Source organism: Schistocerca serialis, chromosome 2 (genome assembly GCF_023864345.2).
Source record: "Schistocerca serialis cubense isolate TAMUIC-IGC-003099 chromosome 2, iqSchSeri2.2, whole genome shotgun sequence".
Classification (NCBI taxonomy): Eukaryota; Metazoa; Arthropoda; class Insecta; order Orthoptera; family Acrididae; genus Schistocerca; species Schistocerca serialis.
The window spans coordinates 980,563,002-980,583,716 of record NC_064639.1 but is presented as its reverse complement, the minus strand read 5'-3'; the positions used below and the strand labels follow the sequence as shown (position 1 = coordinate 980,583,716).

The 20,715-nt window shown below is 42.5% G+C and overlaps 1 protein-coding gene and 1 non-coding gene across 2 annotated transcripts in view; one reads left to right on the top strand and one right to left on the bottom strand.

Annotated features, from left to right (window-relative positions):
• The window catches only part of LOC126458395 (acyl-CoA Delta-9 desaturase-like), a 284,765-nt gene that overhangs the window by 190,253 nt on the left and 73,797 nt on the right, over positions 1 to 20,715 (top strand). Inside the window, exon 2 of the mRNA XM_050095403.1 lies at positions 2,287 to 2,387. The gene's annotated coding sequence lies outside the window, so the exon portion shown is untranslated. The remainder of the gene's footprint in view (positions 1 to 2,286; positions 2,388 to 20,715) is intronic.
• Trnat-agu (transfer RNA threonine (anticodon AGU)) lies at positions 18,834 to 18,907 on the bottom strand. Its single transcript has one exon. It is a non-coding gene; the product is annotated as a tRNA-Thr (tRNA).

Genomic DNA, 20,715 nt, shown 5'->3' with positions numbered 1-20,715 from the left:
CGTCCGAGTCACTACAAGGAACAACAGAGACACGGACGTGCCCCGGTCATGTGTGGCCCCTGCAGGAACGGACCGGAGTACGGCCGTCACTCGTCCGGCGCTCGGCCCTGACACGGCCCGGAAGTGTGTGTCCCGACCTTAACTCGTACCCTCCATGGTTGCCACAACATGTCCCTCCATAGGCCACTTATATAGGTAAGCGATGAAAATACAGATGTTTCACATGCGTCATTACTTAGCAGAAATAAATTATATACACAAACCTTCCTCGTGAATCAGTCTGTCTTATAGCGAAAACCATACCAAAATCCTTGCCGTAGCTCTTGAGATTAGCCAAACACAGAAAGAGAAATCGCTCCAGCGGAATTTATAATATATGTAGGACAATAAACAGTTAGGAAAAGATACACGAGTAATAGGTGGGCGAAAGGCTAAAAGGCCCTTTGTCATAAATAGATTTTACAACTGCCGGTAAAGAAAAAAAGTAAACATAAAATACAGATAACATTACTTGAAGTGCACGAATTGGCGTTTAAAGTAGTTGTTGCTAACAGTTATGTTGCAAACCTCCAATGGTCGCTCATTTTTTAGAAATAACTGAATTATTAATTATTTTACCCATAATAGCTGTGGTTGAGGATTGAAACTGTGGATTAAATGATTGCCGGCCGGGATGGCCGAGCGGTTCTAGGCGCTACAGCCTGGAACCGCGCGACCGCTACGGTCGCAGGTTCGAATCCTGCCGCGGACATGGATATGTGTGATGTCCTTAGGTTAGTTAGGTTTAATTGGTTCTAGGTTCTAGGAGACTGATGACCTCAGAAGTTAAGTCCCACAGTGCTCAGAGCCATTTGAACGAGCTGATTAAATGATTTGAAGACTTACAGAAACCAGCCACACTCCCAAACACTGTTTATGCGGAGAGGCATTTCGGCCTTTCGCCCTTCTTACACTAGCTTAGTACAGGTTCATGTATGCCGTCATTCGATGTATGTGCAACTCTATTACGTGAACTTAAACTGGGTGAAACGTTGAAAAACGTGACTGGTGCTGTATTTCTCCAAGTAATTACTTATCCATCCCAGACATTTCACTGAAAGATCGATCATAGCCACAGTTGTAATGAAACGGCCTGGGGAAAAGTCAAGACAAATTATTTATCCTTATATTTTCTACTTTCGATGCTATAATCACCCGATAAGTTATACTTCAGTCTCAGTGGGAAGCTGTTTGGGATGATAGTTACGGTAACAATAATATTTATGTTAAACAACAAGAACGGAATTACGTAAATAAGTTAACACATTAAAAGAGAAAAGCTGGGTATACCTAACACAAACTGAATCCACCTTGCAATTTGCGACGCTTTTTGATAAGATTTCGGCGACAACTCTCCATCAGCTCTGGCTCGGTTTTGGCGCAAACGGCTTCCGGACGTTGATTCTGAGCCATTGTCTCTTAGCAAGCCCGTAGAACGTTGCTGGCTAATGGAAGCTCACTTCACAGCACGCGGATGCTGTTTCATTCGACTTCTCGCTGCTAAACGCGAGTCACACCTTGATTCCAGTTGGCCGAGGACGAGAGCAGATCACTCTCCTTGTTTTAGACGTCTTTCAGAGACATTAGAAAGACATCAAACTCTGCCGGTGTACATGAACACTTTCCTGACTTGGCCCTGCGCTCTGGATGCTAAACGAATCATAGCGAACGAGACAGAATACATAATTTATAGGGTAATTGGACGTGTTAAGCTTTGTTTACGATACGTATTGCTACATGCATATTAGAATATTAAAACAACAAGACGACGTGATTTACAGTAAAGTAGAACACACTTAGGCCTACACTAGTTAGTAATATCTGTATTGTGATCTTAGTTGGCGACTTACGAGAACTACAACATTTACTGATCCATTGCTAACTCTGGAGGAGAAAACTGTGCTCCACAACTTCTCTCACCTCTTATTTTCTGCCCCAGCAAAGTCGTTTGGTGATCAGTGAGCAACAGATGCGGCAGAACAGAGAAGCAGCTCACTGTCTTGACAACTGAGCAGATACAACTTACTCTTATGAATTTTGAACTGCTGTAGATTATTGCCGTCTAGATTCATCCTCATTTCGTGATATTTTGCCCAACTGGTTTATTGTCAACCCCACACAATTCCTGAAATTACAGAGATTGTGTATTAATCGCGTAGGGTCTCATAGGGCAAGTATTTCCTTTCTGTTTCACAGCCAAGTTTTTAAGATGAATAGACGTTCTGACATTTGACTTTTCTCTTACAGACAAAGCTCCTGCTAGCAGTTGTCCTCGAAAAGAAGATCCGGCCAGAATAACTGCCGTAATCCAGAGTAGAAATTTAAAGGCTTACGCTCTAAGCAGACAGGTAAGTTTGCATGTATATTCACTCAGCGATGACGGCAGTGATAATGTATTTGCACTTTACCCAGTTTATTTCCTTTAGTTTATTTTCTCGTTAATCAGTTTTCAATAGACCCCATGACGTCCTCAGTTTCTTGCTGTCCTGCGCCTATCGCTTCAACTTTGTGCACTTAAAACATCAAACTCTCCCGTACACTATGATACATATTTCGATGCTTGTGTACTCTATCAGTTCTTTGTCTTCCGCTACCCTTCCACTACATTGTTTCCATTTCAACAACTGAGAGTTTCAGTACTTTTAGTTACTTTTCCTGCTGATCTGGCCGTTCTCCTCACGTTGGTTTCCATAGACTTCTCCCCTAGACTATTTTCTCTAATATTCAGGGTGATTCAGGTAAGCTGATCATCTCAATATAGATGTTGCACCTTGATATCACACAGATGAAATGTGAGAAAGTCCTCACTAAACAACATATATTCTCTTGACATTCCAATGGAAAGATGGCGGATAGAAAAAGTAAGTAAAGTGTTTATTATGTCAAAAGTAATCATCATCATTGTTAATACATTTATCCCACCGTGAGACAAGACGCTTCATGGCAAAAGTCTGCGGCTCCCTACGGAAATATGATTGTACACAGGCGTGCGAATCAAATCGAACACAGGAATGTCTTTCTTCAGGGCTGTAAAAATGTGGGAAGCGCATGGTGAGAGATCAGCACTTTATGGAGGATGTGCAAGGGCTCACGGTGAAAGCGCTGCAGCGTAATCGAAATTGTCCTAGCAACATGTGAGCGGGAAACATGGTTCCGTTCCCGGGTTCGATTCCAGGCGGGGTCAGGGATTTTCTCTGCCTCGTGATGACTGGGTGTTGTGTGATGTCCTTAGGTTAGTTAGGTTTAAGTAGTTCTAAGTTCTAGGGGACTGATGACCATAGCTGTTAAGTCCCATAGTGCTCAGAGCCATTTGAACATTTGAACATGGTTCCGCACGCAACCGCAAACATTTTTCCACAAGTGCATTGACCGTCTTGTCTCACAGTGGGATAATTTTGAAATAATAAACAGTTAACTTAATTTTTTTGATCTTTCTCGTTTTCATTTGACTGCCGTTTACAATTACAGAAATATCGGTAACAAGTCCGTTTTCTTTTTAATGGAGCCGTAGTAATTCCTGCTGACGGTGTCGCAGATCTGAAATAAATTAATTCAACGGCGTTTCAGTTTCTGACTACAGTACCCAAAGTACTTTATAACCTACTAGTGGCAAACATCGATAAATGAATAAAAATTGTTTACTGATACTGAAATTATTATTGCACCGTTGAGTGTATAGACCTGGATAAGGTTTCAGACTGGGGCGAAGACTGGCAGCTTGCTTTAAATGTTCTGAAATGCAAAACTGTACCCTTTGCGTTATGCATCATTACAGTAACCGATGAGCCAAAACCGGGATCAGTCAACTCAAACAAATACTTGGGTGCAAAAATTTTTAGAGACATGAAATGGAATGATCAGTTATTGTCAGTCCTAGGTAAATCAAGTGGCAGACCCCGATTCTGTCTGTTAACAAAGGAGACTGTTTACAAAACTCTCTTGTGGCCCATCCTGGAATATTACTCAAGCGTTTGGGATGAGTACTGAATAGGACTAACAAGCAGTATGAAGCGTATACAAAGAAGGGCAGCACATCTGATCACGAGTGTGTGATTATATATGTATATATATAGATAGATAGAGAGAGAGAGAGAGAGAGAGAGAGAGAGAGAGAGAGAGAGAGAGAGAGAGAGAGAGAGAGACCCAGGGGACAATCACTTAAATGTCGAAACACCTGACCTGGCAGGTGTTTGAAAATGTCTGCAAAACATCCCACGAAAGCCCCAAGAATCAGAATTAACTGCGGAACCTAGCAACAAGATTAGGCTAGTTACAGCTAGCTCAGAGTCGTTTAAGAAGTCGTTATTGCAGCGCTCCATGCGCGAATGATACGGGACGAAACTCTAATACGTAGATAAGGCATTGGCCCCCCTTTGGCACTTACACAAGCAGTTATTCGGCTTGGCACTGACTGACAGACATATTGAACGTCCTGAGTGATACCATGCCAAATTCTGTCCAACTGGCACATCAGATCGACAAAATTCCTAGATGGCTGGAGGCCCCTCCCCATAATGCTCCAAACTTTCTCAACTGAGGAGAGATCCAGCGAACTTGCTGGTCAAGGAAGTATTTGGCTAGCACGGAGATAAGTAGTAGAAATTCTCGCCGTGTACGGGTGGGCATTGTCTTGCAAAAAATGTAAGCTCAGGTTGGCTTGCCATGGAGGGCAACAAAATGGGGTGTAGAATATCATAGACGTACCGCTGTGCCGTAAGCATGGCGCGGATGACAACCAAAGGGACCCTGTTGTGAAAGGAAATGGTATTCCAGACTGTCACTGCTGCATGTCAGACCGTATGGTGGGCGACAGTCAGGATGGTATCTCATCGCACTCCGGGGCGCCTCCACACACGTATTTGGGCTGGAATCTCATTAACTAGATTAAAACTGTCTTTAGTGATGAGTCCCGCTTCGAAATGAGCCCCGATGACAAGCGAAGGTGCGTCTGGAGACACCCCGGTCAGCGGTTGATACCAACCTGACTGTTGCCCGCTATACGACCTGCATTTCAAAGCAGAACCCCTTTGGTTATCATTCGCCCCATCATTACAGCACAGCGGTACGTTGACGACATTATATGTCCCGTTTTATTCCCTTCATGGCAAGCCATCCTGAGCTTACATTTCTGTAAGACAGTGCCCGTCCGTACACGGCGAGGGTTACAACTGCTTACCAAACCCTACCTTGGTCAGGAGGTCGCCGGATCTGTCCCAATCTGACAACGTTTGAATCATCATGGTGAGGGCCCTACAACCAGGTTGGGATTTTGACGACCTAACACAACAGTTGGACAGAATTCGGCTCGATATCGCTCAGGAGGACATCCAAAAACTCCATCAATCAGTGCCAAGCTGAATAGTTGCTTGCACAAAGTCCAGAGGTGGACCAACGTTTTACTGACTTGCTCAGTGTGTGAGGCTCTTTCTTTTGAATAAATCACCCAATTTTTCTGAAATTTAAATCATTTGTTTGTTTGTACAGGGTGACATACGGGAGACGGGCGGTTTTGAACTGCGTAATACTGAGGGCGTGGTGGTGGGAGGTGGTCGTGGTGGGGATAGTTCTGATCCACACAAGACGCCATTTCATTTACTCAGTCACTATGGAGCAGAGGGACTTGCAACGTCGAGTGTTGGTCTATGACAGTTTCGTGAAAAGTGGTGAGTCTATTATTGCTACGCAGCGATTGTTTCGTGCGTGGTTTAATGTCTGTCGACATGGAGCTGTTCCGAGCCGTAACACAATCCTCAGATGGGTGGAAAACTTCAGAGCAACTGGAAACATACTGGATAAGAAGCATCCTGGCCTGAGACGCAGAGTAACGACACCAGAAAATGTTGAAAGGGTAAGGCAAGCGGCAGTCAGAAACCCAGGACGGTCAGCTAGACGTCATGCTAGTGAGTTACGAATCAATCGTGAATCGGTTAGACGAATTTTGCATAATGAATTAAAATTCCATCCCTACAAAATTCTCATTGTCCAACAACTTAAGGAAACTGATTTTGCTGTACGAGAAGACTTCGATTACAGAATGCAAGTGATTTCGGGATCGAATGAAAATGAAATTTTACTGATGAGCGATGAAGCTCATTTTCATTTAAACGCCGGCCGGTGTGGCCGTGCGGTTCTAGGCGCTTCAGTCTGGAACCGCGCGACCGCTACGGTCGCAGGTTCGAATCCTGCCTCGGGCATGGATGTGTGTGATGTCCTTAGGTTAGTTAGGTTTAAGTAGTTCTACGATCTAGGGGACTGATGACCACAGATGTTGAGTCCCATATTGCTCAGAGCCATTTGAACCATTTTTTCATTTAAACGGAACCGTGAATAAGTAAAACCTACGTTACTGGGCTCCAGAGGATCCACACCTTATCCACCAGCGTCCTCTACACTCAGAAAAAATAAGTCTGGTGTGCTCTTGGCTCTGTTGGCATTATTGGACTTTATTTTTTGAAGAGAACGGGGTCACAGTTGTTCTTAATTCGGTTCGTTACATTCGTATAATTGAAACATTCTTGAAACCAGAACTAAGAAGACGACGAATTCCAGCAGGATGGGGCAAACTTCGCACACTGCAAACACTTCAATGACAGTTCTTAGGCGCATGTTTCCTGGCCGGATTATCTCACCTTTTGGCAATGTTCCTTGGCCTCCCAGGTCTCCCAACTTGTCATTATGCGACTTTTTTCTGTGGAGGTACCTTAAGAACTGTGTCTATAACCAGAAACCACGAAATTTGGACGAGTTGAAGAATGCAATCATTCAAGAAATTGCTGCCATCCCTGCAGAGATTTTAGTCCGTGTGATGGAGGAATTTGAGAAGAGACTTAAGTCCTGCATTCAAAATGATGGACATCACCTTGAGGACATTATTTTTCACAAATAACTTTGTTAACTAAAATGGCAAATAATGAGGAGCTTTGATTTTGTGTAAATAAGCATGCATTAATTTTAAAGTTGGCTGAGTATTATTTCATTAAAAACCGTCCGTCTCCTGTGTGTCACCCTGTACATGCAGATCACATCTACTGATTTCCGTCCCAATCGAATAATTCCTTCGTGGTGCGTCGTTTGCATAGTGTAATCGCACTGATGAATTTTTCTCGGGTTATCATCTACCCCGAGAAGAAGTCGTCATCGAGATTCGTCGAGAAAGTCTGAATTCGCATGTACTTGCACTGTTCTGTAACTGGCATTTGTCTCTATTCGCGAGATTTTCTGTATCGTTCTCCCTCTATTAAACCTTCACGCCTACGGTCCGCAGATCCTTACTCAGATCACGTCGATGTTGCCTTGTCACCTGTATATGATTGTCGCTTGTCTGTCTCTAGCATTCGCTGCCACGGTACTGAGGTTCGCCTCTGGGTGCCAGTATAACATCGGCTGAGCTTACACAGTCACGTGCCACTCCATGTCAAGCCTGACTGAAAAGGCCACACACGACCACCTCTCGTCTTGCAACGTCGCATCGGCAAATACAAGCCGGAGGATGCACCGTTCCGTAATGGGCTGGTTGCTGCAATGTTGCTACATTGCGCTGCCTCCAATGGCGCCTTGTGGCTGATCACAGAATGTTTTGGTTTAACTACGCCGACATACTGTCAAACAGAGCTCGCAAAACACTGCAGTTCATACGACTCGACAAGAAAACAGTAAACCGAGTAAGCTTTCTTCTTTGTAGATACCGCACTCAGTCATAGAGGAGTAGAACGCGCCTTGTCTTTCCTGGTCAGCATAGTATTAGTTTCAAACTCAGATTTATTTCTTATGATATGTTTACCTACTAGAAAGTTTTTGATAAAAGTGATAGTAATACCCACTTAGGTCTCGACAAAATTTTTATTTACTCGATTTAGGCCTCAGGTGGGACTGACGAATGACATCAAAAAGGTGCAAAGAAGGGCACCTCGTTTTGTATTATCGCGAAATAGGGGAGATAGTGCCACAGACATGATACATGAATTGGAGTGGCAATCACAAAAACTAAGGCTTTTTTTGTTGCGACGGAATCTTCTCATGAAATTTCAATCACCAGTTTTCTCCTCCGATTGTGAAAACATTCTGTTGGCACCCACCTACATAGGGAGAAATGGTCATCACGATAAAAAAAAAGAGAAATCAGGGCTCGCACAGAAAAATTTAAGTGCTCGTTTTTCCCGCTCGCCATTCGAGAGTGGAGCGGTAGAGAGACAGCTTGAAGGTGGTTCATTGAACCCTGTGCCGGGCACTTTATTGTGAATAGCAGAGAAATCACGTAGATGTAGATGTAGGTGTAGGCCTTCTATTGTCCACGAAAGTAACTGCTTGTGATTTTTCATTCGGTAAGAGTGCAGTTGTTTCCAAACTTCAAACCACCTTGCTCCAGTTTTCTTATCGACTTTCTCTGGAGATAGGAATCTAAAACCTTCTTTCTGTTCAGAATTTCAAGTTCCTCAGTCTTCATCTCTTTCCGGTCACTACCGATTTAATGGAGCACCTTGCACTAGGCAGATATGATCCGGCTGACATCTCAAAAAATTCTCTTGGATATTCTGTTTTTATTCATTCGAACCAGATGGTCGTAAATTATCATTCTCTATTTCCTCAGACAGGCATTGAGCTGCGTGTAATATTTTCGTATTATTACTCTAGAAAGCAGGTGTTGACAGATGTGAAAATTACCGAACTATCAGTTTAATAAGTCACGGCTGCAAAATACTAACACGAATTCTTTACAGACGAATGGAAAAACTGGTAGAAGCCGACCTCGGGGAAGATCAGTATGGATTCCGTAGAAATATTGGAACACGTGAGGCAATACTGACCCTATGACCTATCTTAGAAGCTAGATTAAGAAAAGGCAAACCTACGTTTCTAGCATTTGTAGACTTAGAGAAAGCTTTTGACAATGTTGACTGGAATACTCTTTCAAATTCGGAAGGTAGCAGCGGTAAAATACAGGCAGCGAAAGGCTATTTTCAATTTGTACAGAAAACAGATGGCAGTTATTAGAGTCGAGGGGCATGAAAGGGAAGCAGTGGTTGGGAAGGGAGTGAGACAGGGTTGTAGCCTCTCCCCGTTGTTATTCAATCTGTATATTGAGCAAGCAGTAAAGGAAACAAAAGAAAAATTCGGAGTGGGTATTAAAATCCACGGAGAAGAAATTAAAACTTTGAGGTTCACTGATGACATTGTAGTTCTGTTAGATACAGCAAAGGACCTGGAAGAGCAGCTGAACGGCATAGACAGTGTCTTGAAAGGAGGATATAAGATGAACATCAACAAAAGCAAAACGAGGATAGGGGAATGTAGTCGAACTAAGTCGCGTGATGCTGAGGGAATTAGATTAGGAAATGAGACACTTAAAGTAGTAAAGGAGTTTTGCTATTTGGGGAGCAAAATAACTGATGATGGTCGAAGTAGAGAGGATATAAAATGTAGACTGGCAATGGCAAGGAAAGCGTTTCTGAAGAAGAGAAATTTGTTAACATCGAGTATAGATTTAAGTGTCAGGAAGTCGTTTCTGAAAGTATTTGTATGGAGTGTAGCCATGTATGGAAGTGAAACGTGGACGATAAATAGTTAAGACAAGAAGAGAATAGAAGCTTTCGAAATGTGGTGCTACAGAAGAATGCTGAAGATTAGATGGGTAGATCACGTAACTGAGGAGGTATTGAATAGAATAGGAGAGAAGAGGAGTTTGTGGCAAAACTTGACAAGAAGAAGGGACCGGTTTGTAGGACATGTTCTGAGGCATCAAGGGATCATAAATTTAGCATTGGAGGGCAGCGTGGAGGGTAAAAATCGTAGAGGGAGACCAAGAGATGAATACACTAAGCAGATTCAGAGGGATGTAGGTTGCAGTAGGTAGTGGGAGATGAAGCAGCTTACACAGGATAGAGTAGCATGGAGAGCTGCATCAAACCAGTCTCAGGACTGAAGACCACAACAACAACACTACCATAATGCTGTAACTTTACTTGAGAGAAGTCAACTGATAGGTCATCGCCATCTCCCTTGCCTTGAGTTCATTAGCCTGCCTGTAAAGTCGGCCTCTGTATTACCTCACACGTTTATTTAAATTTATTGATTCTCTTTTTATCTGTGTGCATGAAAATTAGAAAGTCTTCTATATTTTTCATATGTTCTGTTTTCGCCTAAGACACTTGAAGACCTGGTTTTTCCTCCAATTCTTTTGGAAATATTGATTTTTTTTGTTACTATTGCTGTGTCTTCGAATGCTACTGTAAGAACAACCTTGGCTTGTTGGTGGGCCCACACGTTTCGAGTACGCTGCAAAAGTTTCGCCAGGAGGCCCTGACACATCATCCATACAATCACGATCTCTCCCCATTCGATTTCCATATTTATGGTGCCCTGAAGAAAGGCGTTTGTGACCGTCGACTTCCATCGGACCAAGAGGTGCGTACCTGGACGCAGTCATGGTTCCGTGGACAGCCACAAACATTTGTCCAAAAAGGCACTGACCATCTCTTCTCACAGTGGGACAAATGTATTAACAGTCATGGTGATTAAGTTTGAAATAATAAACAATTTACTTTTAATCCATCTGTCTCGTTTTTATTTGTTTGCCTGAGTTCGAAACGCGTTCTCTATGCTGTTCGTAGTAGCTTAACTGCAATCTTATTTTCTTATTCATTGTTAAACCTACTCCTCCATTACCCTTATGTGATTCTATATTTATAACGCTGTATGCATGTGGCCAGAAATGCTGTTCTTCGTGCCACGGCACTTCGCTAATTCCCATTATATCTAACTTCGACTTATCAATTACTCTTATCAACTTCTGTGACCTACCCAACTAAGGGATCGAACATTCTACGCTCTGGTCCATAAAATACCAGATTTGTTTCTTTTGGTAACGACATACTCCCGAGTAGTCCCCGCCCAGAGATCCGAATGCGGGACTATTTCTCTTTCGGAATAATTTACCCAAGAGGATGCCATCATTAAACCGTACGGTAGTGCCACATGTCGTCGGGAGATATAACGGCTGTAGTTTCCCGTTGCTTTCTGCTGTTCGCAGTACCAACACTACAAGGCAATGTTGGCTCAAATGGTTCAAATGGCTCTGAGCACTATGGGACTTAACGTCTGAGGTCATCAGTCCCCTAGAACTTAGAACTACTTAAACCTAACTAACCTAAGAACATCACATACATCCATACCCGAGGCAGTATTCGAACCTGCGACCGTAGCGGTCGCGCGGTTCCAGACTGTAGCGCCTAGAACCGCTCAGCTATTCCGGCCGGCGCAATGTTGGTCAAACGTTACAAGGCTACATCAGCACATCGGCGCGCCTGTTGCCCCTGCAACTACTAAAAAGGTTCCGGTTTGAATGTAGGCGAGATATGTTACTTTGTCCTCTCCTAAAATTTGTGTCTCCTAAAATTTGTGTTTGTGGATGTTTTAATGGCTATTTCATTATGGGACACACGACCTCCCTCCAATATTTAAACAATTAATTATTGTAAGTTTAAATTAACCAATGCGGAGATAGGAAATCACGGGAGCAACTGAAATAGCACATCGCTTCACTGCAATTTGCGTTTATTGTAACACTTAATAACAGACCAAAAAAATGTCGCGGGTTACACTTGACAGATAATAGCACTAGAATAATAACAAACACTTGATTCAGTTTTCTGCACTTTAACTAAAGTTCAACAGGGGAACACACTTTAAGTTCTCCCATTAATATAAATATGCGCGTAGGCGCGTTTAAGAACTGGTTATGAAACAGTCATTTATAACATCAAGGTAGGCACACTCCATGTAAAGAGAAAATAATTAGCAAGTTTACACATTGTCTAGCACATTAAAATGAATAACAGGAAAGTGCACCGTCCACAACACCTTACGGCGACAGTTAACCTCCAATAAGTTCCTTTCTTCACAATATGACGTTAAGTACAGCTCAATAGTAATAAAAAAATTTACATTCCACCTATAAATGCGCGTATAATATATATATATATATATATATATATATATATATATATATAATATATACGCGCATAAGTACAATTAAAAACTTGTGGAAAAACAAATTGGAATGGCTACCTGAAGCAACAAATTAAGAATAGCATGCTTGTAGATTGACTAGAATAAAGGAATAAGTAACACATACACGGTTTCTGACGGCCGACAAACTGTGTTGGGCTACTGACCGGTGATTAATTTAAAATAGCCAAAACATACGCTAACCAGGTTAGCGGCGTATTTAAAGACAAGCGTCGAACAAGGACCGTGGTCAGAAGGTAATCAAAACTAGCAGGATTCCCTTACACGGCAGTCGTGCCAACACATCCATTCATACGCCAGAATCAACTAGCGCAACATAAATCATAGACACATTTCAGATAATATTTTAAAACAACATACTTAAATACCTTTGTTTACCACAAGCCTTAATTAGTTAAAAAGTTAGGCTCTGTTATAGAAGCCTCGCAAATGACGTAGGAAGTTAAGGTCTACAATTCTAAAAAATGGTTCAAATGGCTCTGAGCACTATGGGACCGGTGTGGCCGAGCGATTCTAGGCGCTTCAGTCTGGAACCGCGCGACCGCTGCGGTCGCAGGTTCGAATCCTGCCTCGGGCATGGATGTGTGTGATGTCCTTAGGTTAGTTAGCTTTAAGTAGTTCTAAGTTCTAGGGGACTGATAACCTTAGATGTTAAGTCCCATATCGCTAAGAGCCATTTGAACCATTTGAACATCACACAAATCCATGCCCGAGGCAGGATTAGAACCTGCGTCCGTAGCGGTCGTGCTGCTTCAGACTGTAGCGCCTAGAACCGCTCGGCCACATCGGCCGGCTCTACAATTCTACTTTGCCATTTAACACGCGTCCTGACGAGGAAAAGGAAGAATCGAGCTAATTAATTGAAAGTCACTACTTGGATCCAGTATTTGACGATGCGCTCAAAATCAACAGACGAAGGTGAGAGTCAAGTTTACACTCGCAAACAGCACACGCAGAACACGAGCATAAGGTGAACATTAAATAAGCTGCTCCTTTTTCAATCATTTACACACCGACGAAACACATAATCTTCGCCGAATTACTGTAGACGACGGAATGCCCAGTTGCTTGCAAATAACGCAAAATAATGGTCAAAACATCTTACTATAAGTCCGACGACATCCGTAGGACAGGAGTGTCAATCAGCAACCAGGCCTCATCCCCTTTGATCCACCTGCGACCAAGGCAGTAACATTGGCTCCTATCACGGCCTTAACAATGCATCACACCTGACACGAGTCACGCCAAACATCAACAAAACGGCGTGGGCTCCTGTAGGCTCCCGGACGTCCGCAGTTAAGAGTTCCTCCTCCAGGCCGACGCACTCTTGCAAACACGGGAGGCAGCCGGCCGCAGCTAGAGAGCCTGTATAGGGAGAGAGTGGCCAACCGGACGATACGGCAGCCATTTTTCTGCCAAACTGCGGCCGGGACTTTTGAATGGCCAGTAGTGGAGTACACACTCACCGAATCAAAAGCACAAGACAATATGGCGAAATCATTCGTTACATGCCTTTCTTTATAGCTATAATATACTCATAGTAGCCTACTACGTACAGCACAGGAAAATTTGATACAGTGGCTGTAAAAATTATTCGTTACTTGCATTTATCTCCTTTAAAGTTCGTTTACTAGACATATTGCACTGAATGTAACGTAAATAAAAAAATATAGTGAATAGCATTTGTTTTGTATCGGAAGTGCATAACGCCAAAGATTTAACGTACCTGTATTACGTCAGATGAATGAAAGTCGTAAGCAGTTGTTTACTTGTGACATGCAAAAAGTATGAGACGTACTGGTACTTCTTGTCACGTCTTCAAACTTTTTGCATGTCACAAGTAAACAACTGCTTACAACTTTAGATAACAAACGAAAAAGATTACAAAACTCAGGTAATGTTAAATGTAGGCTACTGTAATAAAGACCAAATATAACAAGAAAACTACCGTATCCCTTCTACCCCACAGTAAGTAGGCCTATTAAAAACTGTCTTCAAGAGTACCTACAGTTATTTACTACGAATAATGTTTCAGCAACGACGACAACTGCGGAAAACGTGCTTAAAACTTGCCTGCGTCAACAGTCAGCCAATAATACTGACTTACTTCGCATAGATAAGAGTACTTGGTTGGTTTCCACAAGACTCCTGTTTGATTTATGTCAGCCCTGTTGACTGCGACTGCCCATTGCTTTCGTCTTTCTTCATTGCGGGGAAATGCTAACATGCGAAATCCACCTTCGCCTCTATTGGAACAACCAAATGCAGCACAACCTGGCATCGTTTACGAACGTCTGCAGAGCGAATTACAGATGTCAAAAACAATACTGTACAATTACTAACGTGTTTACTTCAAACATGTAGGCCTACCGACTTCATCACCAAACGCTTCATTATTTCAACTCGTATTTAAGATCGCAAACGCTAATTACGTACTAAAAACGATATACAACTAAAACGAACATGCATGTACAACGCATAACAAGTCTCTCAATAATTCAAACACCTTTTAATCGTTTCCAAAAGTCCTCTGAACTTCAATTCAACTCAAAATCACGGCGAACGTAGGAAGCGCGAGAGACGTTTGGCAGAAAACTGGCGCCAAAGCTAATCAACCAATCACGGGCAACTTCACCTATGGCCACTCTCCCTGTATACAGGCTCTCTAGCCGCAGCAACGTCACAGCGCCCTCTGGCTAGGGGAAGGAAACAGCAGAGCGCGAAGCGGGAATTCCAAAAGGAACGCGCTACAGACAAGGAGGAAACGCGGAGAAACAACCGTGACATTTCGCCACGGTTCACATTACTTGTAAAATTTAAAGCGAAAGGCATGGGGTGCATGCAGTATATAATTAATGCATGAATAATTAACCTATGTCACTAACAAATTTATTGCGCTGCAAATGATATGAACTGTTGTGTTATTTTTCTCAAAAGAAAGCTACTATTTTCTATTGCATGCGTCCCACATCTTTCGCTTTAAATTTAGAAGTACTGTTATAGCTGTTAAAAATGCACGGACACACAGTTTGAGGACTATGTATGGGGTTAGGAACCTGTATGGGATCTCCGGGAGGGGACTGCCAAGACGGAGGTGACCGTGAGAAAAAGACTGAATAACCAACGAAACTATAACGTCCTACAAGTCGCGGCGTGGACTGTCAGAAGTTTGAACGTGGTAAGGAAGCTAGAAAATCTGAAAAGGGTATGCTAAGGCTGAATGTAGATATATTGAAGTGAAATGGAAGGAATATAAGGATTTCTGGTCACAACGAGCATAGGGTAATATCAGCAGCGGCAGAAAATGATATAATGGGAGTAGGATTCGTTATGGATACGAAGGTAGGACAGAGACTGCGTTACTGCGAAGAATTCAGTGATAGGGTTATTCTCATCAGAATCGACAGCAAACCAACACCGACAACAGTAGTTCAGGTGTACATGACAACGTCGCAAGCAGAAGATGAACAGAACAGAGAAATTATATGAAGATATTGAACGGGTAATTCAGTGCTTAAAGGGATACGAAAACCTAATAGTAATGGGGGATTGGAATGTGGTCGCAAGGAAGAGAGTATAGAAAAAGGTAATAATACCCTCTTCGAGAATCACAAGAGAAGAGGGTATACTTGGAAAAGACCGGGAGATACGGGAAGATTTTAGTTAGATTACTTCAAGGTGATGCAGAGCTTCCGAAATGAGATATTTGATTGTAAGGCGTACCCAGGAACAGATACAGACTCGGATCACAGTTTAGTAATGGTGATGAGTAGGCTGCAGTTTGAGACACTAGTCAATAAGAATCAGTGCGCAAATGAGTGGGATACGGAAGCACTAATAAATGAAGAGATACGATTGAAGTTCTCTGAGGCTATAGAGACTGCGATAATGAAGGGCTCAGTAGGCAGAGCCGTTGAAGAGAAATGGACATCTCTAAAGATGGCAATCACAGAAGTTGGAAAGAAAACCGTAGGTACAAGGAAGACAACAGCGAAGAAACATGGATAACACATGAAAAACTGCAGCTGATCGGCGAAAGAACGAAATACAAAAATGTTCTGGGAAATTCAAGAATACAGAAATACAAGGCGCTTAGGAACAAAGTAAACAGGAAGTGCAGGAAAGTTAGGGTGAAATGGCTGCATGAAAAATGTGAAGAAATCGAAAAAGAAATGATTCTCGAAAGAACGGATTCAGCATATAGAAATGTCAAAGCAAGCTTCGGTGAAATTAAAAGCAAAGGCGGTAACATTAAGAGTTCAGTGGGAATTCCACTGTTAAATGCAGAGGAGAGAGTAGGTAAGTGGAAAGAGTACACTGAAGACCTCTACGAGGCGGAAGATTTGTTTGATGAGGTGATAGAAGAAGAAACAGGAATCGACAGGGAAGAGATAGGGGATCCAGTATTAGAAACAGAATTTGAAAGAGCTTTGGAAAACTTAAATCAGAAAGATCAAAAGGGATAGCTAACATTCCATCGGAATGTCTAAAATCATTGGGGAAAGTGTCAACAAAACGACTACTTACTTTGGCGTGTAGAACATATGAAACCGGCGGTACACCATCAGACTTTCGGAAAAACATCACCCACAAAATTCCGAAGACAGCAAGAGCCGACAATTGCTAGAACTATCGCACGATCGGCTTAACATCTCATGCATCCAAGATGCTGACAAGAATAATATACATATGAATGGAATGAAAAATGAGGGTGTATTATATGACGATCAGTTTGGCTTTATGAAAGGTAAAGGCACCAGAGAGGCAGTCCTGACTTTGCGGTTGATAACGGAAACAGGTGAAGAAAAATCGAGACACGTTCATAGGATTTTTTGACCTGGAAAAAGCGTTCGACAATGTAAAATGGTTCAAGATCTCCGAAATTTTGAGAAAAATAGGGGTAAGCTATAAGTAAAGACGGAGAATATACAATATGTGCAAGATCGAAGGGGGAACAGTAAGACTGGAAAACCAAGAACGAATTGCTCAGATTAAGAAGGGTGTAAGACAGGGATGTAGTCTTTCGCCCCTAGCCGGCCGCGGTGGTCTAGTGGTTCTAGGCGCGCAGTCCGGAACCACGGGACTGCTACGGTCGCAGGTTCGAATCCTGCCTCGGGCATGGATGTGTGTGATGTCTTTAGGTTAGTTAGGTTTAAGTAGTTCTAAGTTCTAGGGGACTGATGACCACAGAAGTTAAGTCCCATAGTGCTCAGAGCCATTTGAACCATTTTTCTTTCGCCCCTACTGTTTAATATATACATCGAAGAAGCAACGAGAGCAATAAAAGAAAGGTTCAAGATCGGGATTAAAATTCACGATGAAATGACATCAATGATAAGATTCGCTGATGACATTACCATCCTGAATGAAAGTGCAAAAGAATTGCAAGATGTGTTGAATGGAATGAGCAGTCTAATGAGTACAGAATATGGATTGGAAGTAAATAGAAGAAATACGAAGTAATGAGAGGTAGGAGAAATAAGAACAGCGAGAAACTTAACATGAGGATCACGAAGCAAATGAAGTTAAGGATTTTGCTACCTAGGCAGCAAAATAACCCATGACTGACGGAGCAAGAAGAACATAAAAAGCACACTAGCTCTGGCAAAAAGAGTATTTCTGGCCAAGAGAAGTCTACTAGTAGCGAATATAGGTCTTAATCTGAGGAAGAAAACTCTGGGAATGTACGTTTGGCGCATGTGGCAGTGAAACGTGGATTGTGGGAAGAGAATCGAAGCATTTGAGCTTTGGTGCTACAGAATCATGTTGAAAATTAGGTCGTGTGATAAGGTAAGAAATGAGGAGGCCCGCCGCAGAATCGGCGAGGAAAGGAAAACACTGACAAGAAGAAGGGACAGGATGATAGGACATCTACTAAGGCATCAGGGGATAACTTCCATGGTACTAGAGGGAGCTGTAGAAGGTAAAAACTACAGAGGAAGAGAGAGATTGGAATATAGCCAGCAAATAATTGAGGACGCATGTTGCAATTGCTACTCTGAGAGGAAAAGGAGGAAAAGGAATTCGTGGCGTTCACCTCAAACTAGTCAGAAGACTAATAACTATAAAAATGAAAAAAAGTAAAAAAGAAAATAGAAAATTATTCTATATGTTTAATCGGTTTAAAAATTATTACATTTAAGTTTTTATCTTAATAATTATTTTTTTCTTTTTAGATTTGTGTGTGTGAAATTTTTCAATTGTTTCCGAACATTTTGATGAGATTACAACAGACAAGTGGTAAATTTCAGGTTTATTTCAGTTTCTCTTCCCCTGAATCAACTGCTATTACTTCCTCCTTCGTACATTTTGCGAAATGACCGTGAAGGTAAAAATTAGAAAGAATAGAATTCACATTGAGGCTTATCGCAGCGTTCTTACCGCGAACATGCGCGACTGGAACAGGAGAAGGGAGAAATAGCAGTGTTACACAAGGTACCCTCCGCCACACACCGGACAAGAAAGCGAAATAATATTACATTGTCATCCAGTTCTGAGCTATGTTGAAAGTTTCAAGTCCCTATCTCATCGGGATATTAGTTTAAAATGAATTACAAAATTTGACAGACATGAAAGCGACCTAACAGAAACTTGTGAAAACGACACAAGTACAGACAGTTGAAGAATTGTTATAAGGGTGGGGGGTTGCGGGGGGGGGGGGGGGGAGGAATGAAGGAGATCAGAATACACAGACACCGTGATGGTACAGAAGAACGCTTTTTCAGAAGGAGGAAGATTTTCAAGTGACTTGGATGGAGAAAAAAACTGGAAGGCACCGGAGGGATTCGAACCCTCGATCTCCTGTTTACTAGACAGGCGCTTTAACCAACTAAGCCACGGCGCCGTTGCGGCATGTGTGTGCTTATAGAAGTATAAGAATGGTATCTGCATTTGAACGGCTGGTCCCTGCAGCTGGTGCGCGGCCTCGAGCTGGCGCGGATGACGTCATCAGTACACTTGACTTTTCAGATAATGGCCCATATAGAGCCCTTATCTTGCAGAGAATCGCCTCCTTTAACTGGCAGGAAATGGGTACAGTAGTACTCCAACATTTGCTTTTAGCAGTATCTACATGCCAACGGCAACTCAACTGAGTACAGGACCGCACTGAGAGGTTAGCATACGTTTGTGCTAACATTCGCACTTCTGCATTTCGCTTGCACGAGGAATGGACGGGAGAACTGTTAAATGCAATGAACAATTGACACAGCACTACACTGGCGACGAAAAAGGAAAAGGCCAATGAAGAGTAAAGAGAACGGGAAATACAATGACCTAAACAGTGAAGCGGCGTAATGTGCAGGGTGATTCCGTGATGATGTTACAAACTTTCGAGGATGATGGAAAGGTGTAAATATATCAATCTGAGGTAAGGAACCCTGGTCCGGAAGAGACCGAGACGGAAGTTATAAGCAAAAGTCGTTCTGACAACTCTGACAGTGGAGTACATCAACCGGTATTGTTGTTGCAAAGATTGTAGGGTAGGCAGCTTTCAGAGGTGGAAGTATGGACCGAAACAAGGATAAAATGTACAGTAAACGTGGGTTCTGAAATACATACTTTAAGAGCTATGGGCATTTGTTCATTCGAAGAGACGTATTTTACAGTATCGAAGATGACCAAGTGCTAGCTCTTAAGTTATGCATTTTAGAGCCCATGTTTACCATACATTTTTTTTCTTGTTTTGGTCCATGCTACCACCTCTGAAAGTCGCCTACATTATAATCTTAGCAACAGTAGCAGTACATGTATGCCTCTGTCCGAGGTATCAGAACGATTTTCGCTTATAACTTTCTCCATCACCCCTGGAAGTTTGTAACATCATCACAGAATAACCCTGCATAATAGAAGACGCGAGAAAATTCTGCTGTGCTCTACACGTGATTGGTGAAGAAATGCAGACAAAGAGTAGATTTGGTCTCACGAATATTATAGACCAGCCTAGTTTCAGAATTTCACGTCTCTTAGAATCAATTTGTCTGTTGTGAAAAAAGTATCTGAGGAGAAAGTGAAGGAAGCATATTACACTCCACAGAGGGAAATTAAATTGTTAGTGATCCACCAGAGGCGTGCATAACAGTTAATAAGCATTTCCTGTAAACTTTCAGCAAATGGAATCAAAATTTTCTTGGTTCATGCAAACATCTAAATCTTTTAGGCGCTAATGTTCCCAAACACGTCGCATGTCGCAACAAGAAGAGCGAGGACTTACATATGATCAGAAATCAAGCAGGGTAATGATAACCAGTGCACCATACATACAGCAGCCAGTCACTTTGGCAATGTTCCTTTCAAGAGCGGTCAGTTCGTTCTTCTTTGAATCATCAGTCTTCTGAATGGTTTGATGCGACCCACCACGAATTTCTCTCCTGTGCCAACATCTCAGAGTAGCACTTGTAACCTTTGTCCTCAGTTATTTGCTGGATGTATTCCAATCTCTGCCTTCCTCTACAGTTTTTGCCCTCTACAACTCCCTCTAGTACCACGGAAGTCATTCCCTGATGTCTCAACAGATGTCCTATCATCCTATACCTTCCCCTTGTCAGTGTTTCCCACATATTGCCTTCGTGTCCGATTCTGCGCAGAACCTCCTAATTCCTTACCTTATCAGTCCACCTAATTTTCAACACCCGTCTGTAGCACCACACCTCA